At 44.0% G+C, this 15947-nt stretch overlaps 1 long non-coding RNA gene across 2 annotated transcripts; it reads left to right on the top strand.

Moving 5' to 3' along the window:
• The first annotated feature begins 14348 nt into the window (after nt 1-14348).
• LOC131232592 (uncharacterized) lies at nt 14349-15709 on the top strand. Of its 2 annotated transcripts, XR_009164893.1 has the most exons (3): nt 14429-14877; nt 15287-15512; nt 15649-15709. It is a non-coding gene; the product is annotated as an uncharacterized LOC131232592 (long non-coding RNA). The 2 variants fall into 2 exon arrangements; XR_009164892.1 differs by lacking the exon at nt 15649-15709 and having other exon boundaries at nt 14349-14877; nt 15287-15635.
• The last annotated feature ends 238 nt before the right edge of the window (nt 15710-15947 follow it).

Raw genomic sequence — 15947 nt, 5'->3', positions numbered from 1 at the left:
TCGCAGGCGTTAATAAAAAAAGATTAAAAAATATGTGGAGCAAGGGGCTTAGGGAGAAAGTGGGTGGCGCTATATCTAGGTGGTTCATCTCGAGTCATGTACCAGCAAATGCAGCAGCCAGTCCTCACTTCAAAAATATGATTGAGGAGTGCAGCGTGCCGAGCCCGACGTGAAGCCTCCCACGCCACAAGAGATTCTTGGTGTCTACCTCGAAACTCTAAACCGGGCTCACAAAATTCCCGATCCCCGAATCCGGCGCCGAGCCTCCGTAGAACCTCATTTTCGGCTCCCAGCGCCCATTCGCCAGGTTCCGATCCTGGGATGCTACAAGGAGGATTTTCAACATCAGTTTGATTCGTAACGAGCATAACCAAAGGCATAACCCACAAACAACAACCAAAAACTCCATCACATTTCAAATATAATATAAACTTTACAAGTACAATGAGCATAAGGGAAATACAATGATGATAGACAAAAAAAGCTCCTAAAGATCAGCCACGCGTCCAAGCCTCAGCGCTGCTGCGATCCAACGTCACCTGCACGCAACGGTCGTGCATAAGCTTATAGAAAGCTTAGAGGGTGGTGAAAGTGTATGCTCAAGGTGATAATGTAGTTATGCGGTATCAGAGTAATGCGGAACATGCTGATGAATGCCAAGAATTCCATTAGCCGTACCAAGGCCATGCGGTGCAAAGAATGATGTCGGCCATACCAAGGCCATGCAATGCAAAATGCAAGTCAAGCATACAAATCCTCATCTAAGTCCACATGTCAATACGGCTCAAATCTGGAATATCACCGGGGTCTAGTACACTCCAAGCCAGATTGCCGCCCCATCGCGCGCAATAAGGTGAGTGGAAAAGACCTCACTATCCGCCTGCCAATATCGGGCTCGGCTCGTCAATAGCGGACTCATTCCTCGAGCTGGTCAGACTCAGCCTAGCATTGCCCCCTACTCTCGGGCGGGTAAGGCCGCACCCCCTTCCAACCGACCACGACACAGTGGAAAGCGCAACCGTCTGGTAATCGGCACTCAGCGCTCATGCATCCACTCGGTCTAGACGTTGGAGCAACCTCCTGGTACCATAAGGGTTTAGGGACTTTCACCCAGGGATATCTATCGCACCCCATGTAGAACAGTATTTTCGGTATCCAATCCTGCCAACCACGATACGTCTGTGGAGGCTACGGCCCTGATGTAGCTAGGGCGTATAGTAACCATATCACATAATGCGAATGCATGAATCACACTATCCAGTCATACAACAATCCTGTGCGTATCATGCGCTCGTGTAGGGCAACACCCCCTGTACGGGAGTCCCTAGACGATCTGCCCGAAGGCATATGCTATGATCAGTCATTTCTCATATCAAGCATACGTATGATGCATATGATCATGAATCATGGAACTAAACATGTTATATAGGATGGATGATAATCATAACAAAGATGGGCCTAGACGGCCTACACATCAGACACACGAGCCTAACAATGGGCCTTAGGGAAAGTCATAATGCGGACATTTAACCACACTATACCTGCAATGTGGACGTCAAACCACCATTGCTCCCAAGGCATAGCCCTGACGTAAACATCATTACATAAAACATGTTGGGACTACACATTGCAATGAACCTTAGGTACATCCCATTGGGCTTTAAATACATCAAATGGGCCAAATCACATGGGCCTTATATTCATTAAGTGGGCCACATCAATGGGCCGCACCAATGGGCCTTATGTTCATTGCAATGGGCTATAACCCGTGGGCCTTAGAGTGCATCAAATGGGCCTAATCTTATGGGCCTTATATGTATCAAATGGGCCTCGCCAGTTGGGCCCCATACGTGCATCAAATGGGCCTCAACCCATTAGCCCCATTACAACTTAATGGGCCTCGACCCATGGGCTCCTAATACATTAAATGAGCCTCGACCCATGGACCTTACATATTCATCAAAGTGGGCCTCAATCATGGGCCACAGGCAACTGAGGTGGGCCTTACCTATATCAAGGTGGGCCTCAATCACGGGCCACAAGTAATTGAGGTGGGCCTCCCACCAATATTATGTTAAATATGATATAATATAATATATATATATATATATATATAATACATATGATATTATATATAATATAATATTATATATATATATATATAAATATACACACACGCACACACCACACACGCACGCACACAAGAGGCCCACCGTCCCTGGACGGAGGGGAACAGTGGGCTCCACATATCACAGTGGGCTCCACGTCCACTGTCCAGCGGACGGTGAAACACATACATCATTGTGGACTCCATGTGGGGCCCACCATAATGTTTATATTCCATCCAAACCATTGATAAGGTCAAGCAGACCTAGATGAAGGGCGACAAAATTTTTCACCTTGATCCAAAACTTCTGTGGACCCAAAAAGGGTTTCAAAGGTAAATGTTCAATCCCCCTATTTCTTACGGTGTGGGCCGTCTGAGCTTTAGATCATGTTGATTTTTTTGGGGTGGGCCCACTTTAGAGAGTGGCCCACCCGATGAACGGGTTAGATGACATGTAAACATCAAGGTGGGGCCCACGGCTACAGCCGTGGGTGGCTGACGCTCGCCCGCTCGCCCGAGCGCTGGTGCGCAAGCAGCGTCCCTGCTGCTGTCTGACACAGGGGCCCACGTCCGATAATCCACTCCGTCCAATGGCTCTCCATGCTTCCAGACAAGCAAAACAAGCCCAATATTGGGCATATTTCAATGTCTAGAAGCAATAGGGGATGTTTCAATGGTGAGCACATTGTTTGCCATGTTATGGCCCGCCTGGAAGTCTGATTGGTCCCATCTTCTGGCTCAACGCCTAAAATAATCTTGAAAAAGGAATGGACGGCATGGATTTAATACATACATCAAGGTGGGGCCTACACAAACGGACCACCCCCATAGCCTTGGAAACAAACTGATATTAGTGTCTTTCCAGCAACGTCCAGCATCCCTGGACGCTGGACTTTGTATATTGGTTGGAGGTGGGCCTTGCTTAGGTGGGCCACCAAGTGATGGATGGCATGGTACTACATATATAAGGTTGTTCCCCACTTATAAATAATTTGGGTAAAATACTTACTTCATGGTGGGGTCCATTCAAGTGGGCCACACAACTTCATTATCATCACCACAAAAAATAAAAATAAAATAAAAAGGGAGAGGGATAGAGAGTGAGACCGTGTGTTGGAGGGACCCCGGCACTATGGGCCCTCCCTTGCACTAAATCATACATCAAGTTGGTCCCATTACATGTGGGGTCCATGGAACTGAAATCCAACGGTGGAGATCCTTTCTCCACTAAAATAGATGGTCTAGATGACCCTAAGCATACAAGAAAATAAACATCATGATGGGGTCCATGGAGAATGGCCCCATCATGGAACGATCATGATGATTCCAAGTGGGCCATTGGCCACACCTTAGGGTCCAAAGTGAGATCCAAACCATTGATCGGTTGGCCTCACTTGGCCCATCTTAAAAACATTAAAATCTACCCTATAAAAACACCCACCGCTTGATCTTCTTGCTCCCTTGGCTTCCTTAGCTCCTTGTGCTCCTCTTTGATGGAGGAAGATGAAAAATGGATGGTTGAGATGAGAGATGAAGGGGTAGGAAAGGTGGGCCTCACAAATGAAATTTTCTCACCATGGGAGGACCATACGTATGAATTTTGCTATGGGAGAGTTTGAATGAAAGAGAGACTTATAAGGGAGAGAGAGAGAGAATGATGGGTGATGGAGTGATGGATGGGAGAGAGGGATGGGGGTGTAAGAACTTTATGACTTTTTTGGCAAAATGTGTAAGAGGAGTTATGGGTTGTAAGAAATTTTTTTGACTTTGGGGCTTGCTTGGAAAAGGGTGAAAGTTGATGTGTACTTGACATGATGGGATTGATGGGATTGATTGATTGATGTGACACCTCGTAGAGATTCTCTCGGGATTCGCACGCGCGGCGTTTCCTCGCACCGAACGCTGGCCCACAACTCTTGACCAGAGCATCGCATAAATATGTGGAGCAAGGGGCTTAGGGAGAAAGTAGGTGGTTCATCTCGAGTCATGTACCAGCAAATGCAGCAGCCAGTCCTCACTTCAAAAATATGATTGAGGAGTGCAGCGTGCCGAGCCCGACGTGAAGCCTCCCACGCCACAAGAGATTCTTGGTGTCTACCTCGATCGGGAGCATGAGGAGATGCAGGCTTGAGTACGTGGACTCAAGCCGAACTGGAAGCAGTATGGGGTAACAATCATGTGTGATGGGTGGACAGGACCCACGAAATTGTCCATTATCAATTTCATGGTGTACTGTAGAGGACAACCGATTTTTCTCGAATCCATTGATGCATCGGCCAGAATAAAAGATCACGAATACATATATGCTCTCCTGAAAGGAGTGATTAGAGATGTTGAGTCCCAGAATATTGTCCAAGTTGTGACGGACAATGGCAGTGCGATCGTTAAGGTGGGGAAGAAATTGATGCAGAAGTTCAATCTCTATTGGACCCCGTGTGCGACACACTGCATTGATTTAATGCCGAGGAGATTGGCCAGAGGGATTCTGTCAGGAAAACCATCCAGGATGCGAGGAAAGTGACAAACTTTATATACAATCACTCATAGTTGTTGGCTGCAATGCGTGAGTGTTGTGGAGGGGACATCGTTAGACCAGGCGCGACACGATTCGCCACGAACTTCATTGTACTTGACAGCTTATACAGACACCGCGTGGGTCTCAGAAATTTGTTCAGATCCAAGAGATACATGGAGTGGAATCAGAAGAAGACTGAGGGTGCAAAGACATGTTCAAATATAGTGCTTTTCGATGCCTTCTGGGATAAAGTTCACAACGTTGTTTCCTTCTTGCATCCGTTGTACAAGGTCCTACGAGCCGTAGATAATGAGATGTGGCCTTCGATGGGGTCAATGTATGAGCTTATGAGAATTATGAGACAGGGGATAATGATTGTAATCCCCACTTCGTATCAATAGGTGATTGATATCATCGATCGTCGATGGACTGGGACTCTCGAGCATCCACTTTACCTATCTTTTTTATCACTTGCACTTGCACTTTAAGCATCACTTCTGTTTGCATGTTAATACAACTGAATAACTAATATTTGGATTTCAACATACTACCTGAATCTCAAATTTCATTATAAACGTCGGCTCCATGAGAATAAAGATTTGACGATGGCCGTCCACGAGGCGTTCGAACGATTGTTCCCAGAATCAACAGTGCAAGCAGATTTCCTTAACCAGGTAATACAATATAATTTCTTCCTTATAACCTCTAGAAATATAGGTGATTAAAAATAATGACATGTGAATCCGTGTTTACAGTTGCTACGGTTTAGGGATGCGAGGGGTACGTTCTCATCCGCACTAGCAAAAGCATCGACTGAAACGATGATGCCATGTGAGTATGGTAACATAATTATGTAATTACATTTTTTATTTAAACTTCAAACTAAAACAAGCTCCTCATGGATATATAGGTGAGTGGTGGGCGATGTATGGAGTTGACACGCTCGCACTGCAGTTATTAGCAGTCCGTGTTCTCGCACAGACTGTATCCTCATCACCGTGTGTGAGGAACTGGAGCACATGGTCACTCATACACACTAGCAAGAGGAACAGACTAGCATATGAGAAGCTGCAAAAGCTCGTTTACTGCCATTACAATATGAAGTTAAGAGAGAGGCAGTTGCGGGTAGACCGAGACATGGAGGAAAATCAAGACCCGTTAGACCTGTTGTCTATAGGTAACATGGCACAGATAGGTGATGATGATGAGGACCCACTTTATGAGTGGGTCAAATCAACTGATTTAGATGATGTGGAGGGAGGCCCTGCTCCACAGGTAGCCGAGGGAGGAGCGGCTCTGGGTATCGATGTCGATCGAGTAGTAGAGGAACAGAAGGCGAACATGGACTCCTTTGATCCTTTGGTGAGGAGTTCGGCACGTTCTAATAAGGGTAAGGAAGCATCTTCACGGTCCCCTCCTCATCATCAAGTTGTAGTGAGTGATGATGATGATGAGACTCAACCCCCAGTTGACACTGGTCCTGGGGACGACGACGACGATGACGACGATAATGATGGTGATGAAGGAGGGGACGGAGGCACCGACACTAGTATAGGTGGTACTAGTAGGGGTGGGGGTGGCAGTAGTGGGGGGTACACGACGGCTCAGAGCCAACGATCCGTTGGCCAGTTCACTGAGGAGTAGAGCTTTGACCATGCCACTCAGGACGGGGATCATGGATCTCGTCCACCATCCAGGGCGAGAGCATCAGAGCCCAGATATATGTTCGAGCGTCGTTCGAAGAAGAAAGCCGGACGCGCCGCGGCTGATGCTCTCACACGCAGCTTGTCATCTATGGACATAAGTTCAGATCAGGGGAGCTCCACCTCTGTCCTACCTTATGCTTATGAGGGATATCACGGGTATGACCATGACAGTTGTGACATTCAGTCACGCTCATCTACCCATGGGTATAGGCAGCCGGAAGATAGTTCTTCGAGTCATGACCCTTTAACAGGAGGATATTCGGGGTACCCATATGACTGTCAGCAATACTATCAAGGGGTCGGGGTTGAACTTGATCTGTTCCCTTAGTATCCTGCTCAGAAAATGCCGTCGATGTATGTCACGCAATTCCCATGTTTAGGTGTTCTCGTACAGTTTGGGGAGGATGACTATCAGAGGTACATAAGAGAGTTCCTCAATTGGTACAAGCAGAGAATGACCTGGGAACAATACTGCCAATATGTTGGGCAACAGTACTACTCTCAACTGCCACGGGATCCGGACAATGATTACGAGCCACCTCGTCACTCTATGTGGGGATGAAACATGACAAAAAATGTGTAATTTTTTTTAATTCATTTACTTTTGCATGTCCTAATTGTTGTAAGCTTGCATTTCTATTATATAAACTCAATTTAGTTACTATTTGAGTGATTTCTTATGAAAACGCATACTTTTTGGCCCCCATTAAATGGAAACTTCTAATTTAATGCATTCTTTTTGCAAAATTTTCATTCCTGAATATGTAAATATATGTATTTAGGCATGTCCTAAAGTTTCACTGAAAAATTCCACCATTTTCTCCATGTTTTCCCCTTTTTCCCTGCATTTCTGGTTATCGGCGATAACGATATTATATCTTTATGCCCTCGGGCTCTTTTCGATGGTTGTACTTGTGGTCTAGACCGACCTGTCGAAGTAGGGGGAGTGGGACTAACTTCATCTACATTAACTACATTTATATCTTTGTATGCATCTTGTTTCACATATTCCTCCTAACGTAGGGCACTATCGCATTTCTTTCTTGATTATTTTTTCATATACTCCACGATCTTCCTTCAAATTTCTAGAGTAATTTTATTGCATGCTTTTGCATTTGACCTTGGTAAATGTGCAAGGTATTACTTGTGCCTTGTAATACCACCAGAACTCACATACCCACATAATTCACATACTATGTGAGTCTTTTCGGTAGCACTACGGTAGTGCCCATACTTCCATCCTAGGTCATTCGACTTGGGCTTCAAAGAAGAATACTGGAAAGAAGACATTATGATGGTGGATGGTGGTGTGTGTATTAGTACTAAACAGTAACTAGCTAGCTACTAACTAGAAACTAGAAAGTAAACTACAAATAAAAAGAAAACTAAAGTAAAGTAAGAGACTGAGAAGAAGAACTAAGAAGTAAGAAAGAAGTAGATCTAAGAGAGCAAGTAAGAGTAAAGACTAAAGAGCTTAAAGAGATGGGACTTGGGAGAGAGAGAGAGTCACACACACACACACTTACACACTTACACTTGTAGAAATTAGAAATGGAGAAGGAGAGAGAGAGAGAGAGAGAGAGAGAGATAGTTGAGTTATACACTTACACTTGTAGAAAGGGAGAAGAAGATGGAAAAGAAAATGAGAAAGAGAGAGAATTGAGTTACACTTGTAGAAAGAGAGAGAGAGAGAGAGAGAGAGAGAGAGAGAGATTTACATACAAATAAAATTAAAATTACAAATCTAAAATAGGTTCCCAACTTTCAACTTTCAACTTCTAAATTCTTGTCTAAGTTGTCTATTTGTCTTCTCTTCACCTTTGCCCCCTTCACTTGAGTATTGATCTTGATTCTTGAATTCTTGTTGTAACTTGTACTTGTAACTTGTAAGTTATAACTTGTAAGTTGTAACTTATCACTTGTAAGTTGTAACTTCAAACTTGTAAGTTGTAACAACTAACAACTAACAAAGTAACAAATCAATTAACAAACAAAAAAAATGATAGAAAGAAGTTTTTAGAATTAGAAACTTAGAATTAGAACTTAGAAAACTTAGTGGATGGAGATTGGAGAGGAATGAGGAGTCTCTTGACTCTTGAATCTTAATTCTTGAATATAGAATATGGATGGTATGATGTATGATGTATCTTGGATTCTTAATTTTTGATTCTTTTACCCTTTCTTGATTCTTGATTCTTGAAAGTTGAAAGAAAAGAAAAGAAATATGAAAATGAAATATGGATGGAGAGGAGTGGATGTAGAATGTGGATTGTATTGTAGAGTGCTTAGAAGTTGGAATTAGAAATATGTAAGAGAGGATGTAGTAAGAGAAATAGAGAATTGAGAGAGTGTTTGAGCTTTTTTTTACATGTAGGAATGCTTAAAATGCATATTTATAGAGAAAAATTTGGATTAAAAAAAAACGGTTAGAAATCTAACCATTGTCCATTATGCGATCGCATATGCAGTATGCGATCGCATACATCGCATATGCAATCGCATATGCTGGCACATGTGGCATATGTGATCTCATATGTGCAAGGATCGCATAGCCACTGCCGCATATGCAATCGCCCCACCAATATGCACATATGTGATTGCATATTCGCATATGCGATCGCACATAACAACACTGTCAGATAAGGCGCAGCAGGCCTCCGGTTGAAGGTACGGCAGATAGTGACAAACCCTGAAAAGCCGACCTTCAGGACTTCAGGAGAGAAGTACAGGAAGAGATTGCAGATATGAAATAGGGTCGTGATGCACATCAAACGAGGCCCGAGGCAAAAGCGTCTCCATTCATAGAAGAGATAATGCAAGCTCGGTTACCAGAACGATTCCGTCTTCCACAGATTACGCCCTTCACCGGCAAGACCGATCCTACCAAGCACATCGAATCCTTTCGAACATATATAAAACTACATGATGCTTCGGACGCTGTGATGTGCTGAGCCTTCTCCCTCACTTTAGCCGACGTAGCCTGACTTTTATTCAAGCAGTTGAAACCAAAGTCTATTAGCTCATTCACAGAGCTCAGTAATGCATTCCTCACCAATTTCATTAGTGGAAAGAAAAAGCTGAAGCCACCTGCGTACCTGAACAACATAGTGCAAAAAGAGGGAGAGTTGCTAAAAGACTACATTAAGTGCTTCAACTTCGAGTCACTCTAAGTTCGGAAACATTCGGACGAGACAATACTTAACTTAATCATACAAAGTGTCAGAGACAAACCATTTTTGGCATCCTTGGATAAGAACCCGCCTACTACTCTGGCCGAGTTTATGGCCCGGTTAGATAAGTACACGGATGTTAAGGAAACCCAGATCATGCGCAAAGCCGCCCAAAATGTAAAAGTCTCGGCCAAAGAGTCAGTAAAGAAAGAAGTTGATTCGGCCGGTGGAAAGAAGCGTAAAGATGATCGAACGCGTGGTGATCGTAAGTCGGGTAAACGGCCAGACCATAAGTTTTTAACGTATACCCCGCTCAACAAGCCGCAAGAGCAGGTTTTGATGGAGATTAAGGGCAAATGATTCATCAATTGGCCAGATAGGCTCCGAAGGAATCCAAACCGACGGAGCAAAAATAAGTATTGTCATTACCATCGCGATCATGGGCATAACACAAGTGATTGCTATCACTTGAAAGAAGAAAGCAAGCTACTCATCCGAGAAGGCCGTCTCAGAGAGCACGTTGAAAGAACCGGGACAACGGAAGAACGCTGGGTGACAACCGACCCATGGAGGAAATTCAAACTATTGTCGGTGGTCCCTAAGGCAAAGGCGACTCAACAATGCTCGAAAAAATCACGCCAGGAGTATCAATCAGCCCGAATCCAAAATCCTGATACTAACTCGGCCTTCGAAAGAAAAGAAAAATGAAAAATACTGTAAATCGTTCGCCGATGAAGACGCTTGAGGTATTTATAATCCGCACGATGATGCATTGGTCGTCACCCTCACTATAGCGAACTGTAAGGTATTCCGCGTTCTCGTTGATACAAGGTCATCCGCCGATGTACTATTCACTCAGGCGTTTGATAAAATGGGTGCTAAACGATCAACATTACGGCCGGTTCACACTCCCTTGATTGGTTTCTCTCGGGGACGAACACTTCCTGAAGGAGTCATCTTATTACCACTTACTATGCTGGTAACTCTCCGCACCAGGTGATAGTAATGGTCGACTTTTTGATAGTCGACCAATCATTGGTTTACAATGCTATACTTGGCCAACCTTCTCTGAGCCTTCTCCAAGCTGTGGTATCAACGTACCATTTCTCTATGAAATTTTTGACTGAGTCGGGAGTAGGAGTCGTAAAAGGCGATCAACAGGATTCACGACGCTGCTATGCAACAGCTGTGAAAGCTCCGGCCGAGGTAACCACGATTGAATCGTTGGACCCTCGAGCCGAGACATACGATCGAGGCCAGCCAGTAGAAGATCTTTTTCCAGTACCCTTGTTCGGGACAGACGAATAAAAAATAGTATAGATTGCCTCGTCTCTGCAATCGTCTCTGAAAGACAAGCTGATATCACTACTCCGATGATACGCTAATGTATTTGCATGGAGTCATGAAGATATGCCCAAGATCGATCCCTCGGTGATGACTTACCGACTCAACATCGATCCGACCTATGGACCGATTTGACAGAAACGACATCTGTTCGGCCTTGAAAGGTACACCGTCATTAAAGAAAAGGTCAGCAAGTTCCTCAAGGCTAAATTCATCGAGGAGATCTACTATCCGGAATGGGTAGCCAACGTCGTCCTTGTGAGGAAAGCCAATGGGAAGTGGCGAGTTTCTATTGACTATATTGACCTAAATAAAGCCTGCCTAAAGGATAGCTTCCCTCTTCAAAGGATCGATCAGTTGGTGGATAGCACGGCAGGACACGAACTTCTTAGTTTTATTGATGTTTATTCTGGGTACAATCAAATTGTAATGCATCAATCAGATAAATCTAAGACTACCTTTGTCACCGACAAAGGACTTTACTGTTACCATGTGATGCCATTTGGTTTAAAGAATGCAGGAGCGACATATCAACGGTTGATAAATAAGATGTTCGCTCGGCAGATCGGCCGAACCATGGAGGTATACATTGATGACATGTTTATACATGCAGACGATCATATTGCCAACCTAGAGGAGATGTTTTTCACTCTTCGCAAATATCAGATGAAGTTAAACCCGAGCAAGTGTGCCTTTAGGGTCGGCTCGAGTAAATTTCTTATATTTCTGGTCAGTCAGCGAGGAATCGAGGCAAACTCAGAGAAAATTAAAGCATTACTCGACATGGAATCTCCAAAAATGATCAAGGATATACAAAGGTTGACTGGATGAGTAGCCGTACTCAACCGCTTCCTCTCCCGAGCTACCAATAAGTGCCTCCCGTTCTTCAAACAACTTAAGGGTCGGCAAATGGTAGAGTGGACGGAAGAGTGTAAAGCAGCATTCTAGCAGTTGAAGTCATACCTCGGATCTCCACATGTCTTATCGAAACTCAAGCTTGGGGAAGCTCTACTATTGTACCTAGCAGTTTCTGACGCAGCCGTAAGCTCGGCCTTGATACACGAGCATGAAGGAAAACAACTGCCGGTGTATTACGTCAGCAAAGCATTATTGTCGGCAGAAACAAGATATCCACCTCTAGAAAAGGTGGCCCTAGTCTTAGTCATCTCCTCGCGATGACTTCGGCTATATTTTCAAGCTCACACTATCGTCGTCATGACCGACCTCCCACTGCGTCAGATCCTTCAGAAACCAGAAGCATCCGGCCGACTAACGAAGTGGGCAATCGAGCTCAGTGAATTCGACATTCATAGCTAAAGTTACACCACAAGTCGATCCACTTACCAGGCTTAGAATCGAACAATCGACGACTGTTTCTCTCAAGTCATCACCCGACCCCATCCCTTGGAAGCTTTATGTTGATGGCTCATCCAACTCTAAGGCAAGCGGGGCAGGAGTCGTCTTGAAAATTCCTGATCAAACTTACATGCAATATGCCTTAAGACTTGAATTTCAAGCCTCGAACAATACAACAAAATACGACGCCTTGTTGCTCGACCTCCGACTAGCAGCCAGTGTGGGTGTTACTCATCTCAACATATTCAGCGACTCGCAGTTGGTCGTCAATCAGGTTACCAGTGTGTATCAAATACGAAAAGAGCAACTGAAAGCATACATGAAGAAAGCCAAAGAGTTGATCGATGGTTTTCAACTATGTATTATGAGTCGATCCCTCATATAGAAAATGCTAAGGCTGATCTACTAGCGAAACTTGCCTCTGCTGACGAAGATAACTTACCCATGTCCATTCTAATCGAGTACGTCGCTAAGCCAAGTATCGATGACCCGGTTAGCTCGTCGTACATGCAATTGATTCGGAACCTACTTGGCTTAACCCGATCGTTCAGTATCTCGACAGTAAAGAGTTGTCAGAGGATCGTGCCGAGGCTCGACGATTGAAAATCCAAGCCTCTCTTACACTATACTGAACGGGGTATTGTAAAAGAAATGATTCTTTGCTCATTTGCTACAATGCCTAAATCCCGACGAAGCCGATTATGTGCTACAGAAGATCCATGAAGGGATTTGTGAAAATCACTCGGGAGGACGGTCACTCGCCCATAAGGTGTTACATCAAGGATATTACTGGTCGACCATTCAGCATGATGCTCGTAAACTCGTCCAAAGATACGACAAATGCCAACGATTCGCAGCCGTTCCAAGGCAACCTCCCGAAGAGCTGACCCCTATGGCCGGTCTTTGACCCTTCGCGCAATGGGGAATCGACATCAGACCGCTCCTATTAGGGAAAGGCTAGACCAAGTTCGTCATTGTTGCAGTAGATTACTTTACAAAATGGGCTGAATCCAAGCCGTTGGCTAGGATAACCGAACAGAAAATCACAAACTTTGTTTGGAAAAACATTATTTGTCAATTTGGGATACATCGGACCATTATCACCGACAACGGGAAGCAGTTCGATAATAAGCAGTACCGGGAGATGTGCGATAATCTCGGAATCATAAACGTCTACTCCTCCCCCCATCATCTTCAGACGAATGGACAAGTCGAGGAAGTCAACAAGATTATCAAACATCATCTCCGAACCAAACTCGACCGAGCTAAAGGAGCATGGGCAGAAGAACTTCCTAAAATACTATAGGCATATCGAACCACCACTCACACCACCATAGGGGAAACCCCCTTCTCCCTTGCGTATGGATCGGAAGCCGTCACCCCGGTTGAGATCAGATTGCCTTCAACCCAAGTTAACTCGTTTAATGAAGAAGATAACGAAGAACTTTTGGCTCTCGGACTTGATCTCGTGGAAGAACAAAGGGAAAAAGCTCGGCTGTGGATGATGGCTCAGCTAATGAATTGAGACTTTTGGTGGTAAGCCTGGCTTCCATATAGGTAAGCTGTTCAAACTATCTGTCCTGATTTAGATGGCATGCAAACTGAGAACTTACACTGGTTTAGATGATTTCATACACCTGCTTGTTTTTGTAGCCAGTTCGTTAGTCCAAATGGGAAATATTCATCAATCAGAATTAAAAATAACAAATGGCCATCAATCAAAGGTCAGGATAGTTCACTCAATCTGACTTTTGAATGATGACCTACACCAGTGGATCCCACAATCTGGATGGTTGAATTTGAGTTGTTGATCCACGTGTTAATCAAATTATCTTGGATTATTTTTAAAAAAAATTATCTTGGATAATGTGAAACGCATAAAAACAAAACATGATCTAAAGTGCCCACTGCTTTCGGACATGTGGAGGGTCAAATCATCAATCTGTACCGTCCACTAGGTTCGCCCTACTTTTCTTGGGCCACCATGAGAAATTCACACGTGGAAGGAGTTCTAGCATCCAATCAAAATCATGCAATAATGTTCACTTTGGATCAAGTGTCCAATAGTCGATATGAATAGTCCATTCCAAAGACTCCATTTTCTTAGTAACGTGTCTCCGAGGAACCATTTTGATCAGGTGACTGTTACGGCCATCATTATACCCTGATCCCATCCAACTCTGCACGGGGTACACATGCTTTCATCCGTATTTGGTGGAAATTCCATCAAGGCACTTTGTATTTATTTTTACATCCTTTGATGGGCAAGTTCTGGTTAAGGAACCAAAACCATGATTGAGAAACTCGAACCTAAATGAAAACTTTTGACTCAATATTTACATCCAACGGTATTCATTCCAATTTGTTCTACAAATGTTTGGATTTTGCGTCCCGTTTTTGTTGTGATATTTGGTTGTCGGAAAGCATTGAAGTTGAAATGTGTCTCCCTTTCACTTGCTTGGAAGTAGTATTTGTGCTAACTCCCGACTGGTTCTTTCGTAAGATAGGAAGTATTTTCTACCTCCCTTTTGGACAAAGGCTGCTTGGCTATAAATTCACTGTTTTAATGGAAATTTTGTGTGCTTGTGTCGGCTTATTTTCTTATGCAAGTGCCTGAGACAAAAGACCTTGGTGATGCCCTTGGATTTGGATCTGCCTTCATCTTTTCTTCTGTATTCGGTATGCTTTTATTGTTCATCTGGACACTCACCATTTCTAATGCCATAAACGTATTCATGAGAATGCAAGTTGATTCCACATTAGATATCTTGGAAGTGCATTTGGCGATTCTAGAAAGGCAGTGTATGTGATGCTTTTCTGCCCAAATTTGTAGCCCTTGTATATCAGGTAGGGCCTGAAATGCAACTGGTATTGATTTGAGGCAGAGAAGTTGAAGAAACTTCATCCCACATGCTATGGCTCTGGTTTTACCAGCTGCCACAAACACTAAGTGATACATACGTTTATCTGTTCCGCCAAAATATCGAACCCACCTGCAATTTAGGGTGCATCCAAACTCACCCTTAGCAATTCTAAGGATCTAATAAAATCCACATCCCACCTTTTGCTCATTTGTTGCCTCTTTCAGGTATACGCTTGGCAGCGACTCGTAAATTAATTCCTGCAGGGCCTTTACTGGGTCTTTCTGTTTGTGCATTGGCTGTGTTTATCTCAAGCCTATCTGCAAGATAGGATCTAATCCTGGTCACGTTTTGAGGTCTCTCGCTAGGACATCGGCAACGTTTTGCACATAAATGTTAACGGGATAAAGAGATGTAAGAGTCTGTGTGGACCTCTGTAACTTCTGTTATTCTGTAAGCTGAGTTTTTATTTTATTTTTATTTTTTTTTTAACCCTTGCATTGTACATGCACTTCTTGTTTGTGGATGTACTAGTACTTTCTGATGTTTGTCTTATGTGTGGTGTTTACTGCTTTTTATGTCGTTTCAGGAGACGGTATGATAGAGGAGGTATTAAATAATGCTTAGAGATGTTCAATGAGTATCTCTTACTCGTTTAATTTTGAGAGAGGTTCTCTTGCTCACAGAATGTGTTGACAATACACGCCCGCAGGGGACCATGTGGTTACTCCAACCACGCTTGAGTAATTGGTTGGTGTGCTCTAGAGGCGAGGTTGGGGGTTTCCGCTTGGAGATGAGGGAATTCTCCTTGTGGAAGGTTGGTAAGGCTGCCCTCTAGGCCTCACATCGAGGCCTCAAGCAGGCTTTTATTAACTCTCTCGTACCCTG

This window comes from Magnolia sinica, chromosome 18 (genome assembly GCF_029962835.1).
Source record: "Magnolia sinica isolate HGM2019 chromosome 18, MsV1, whole genome shotgun sequence".
NCBI classification, from domain to species: domain Eukaryota; kingdom Viridiplantae; phylum Streptophyta; class Magnoliopsida; order Magnoliales; family Magnoliaceae; genus Magnolia; species Magnolia sinica.
Note: the sequence above shows the minus strand (reverse complement) of the source record. Positions and strands in the feature narration are given on the sequence as shown.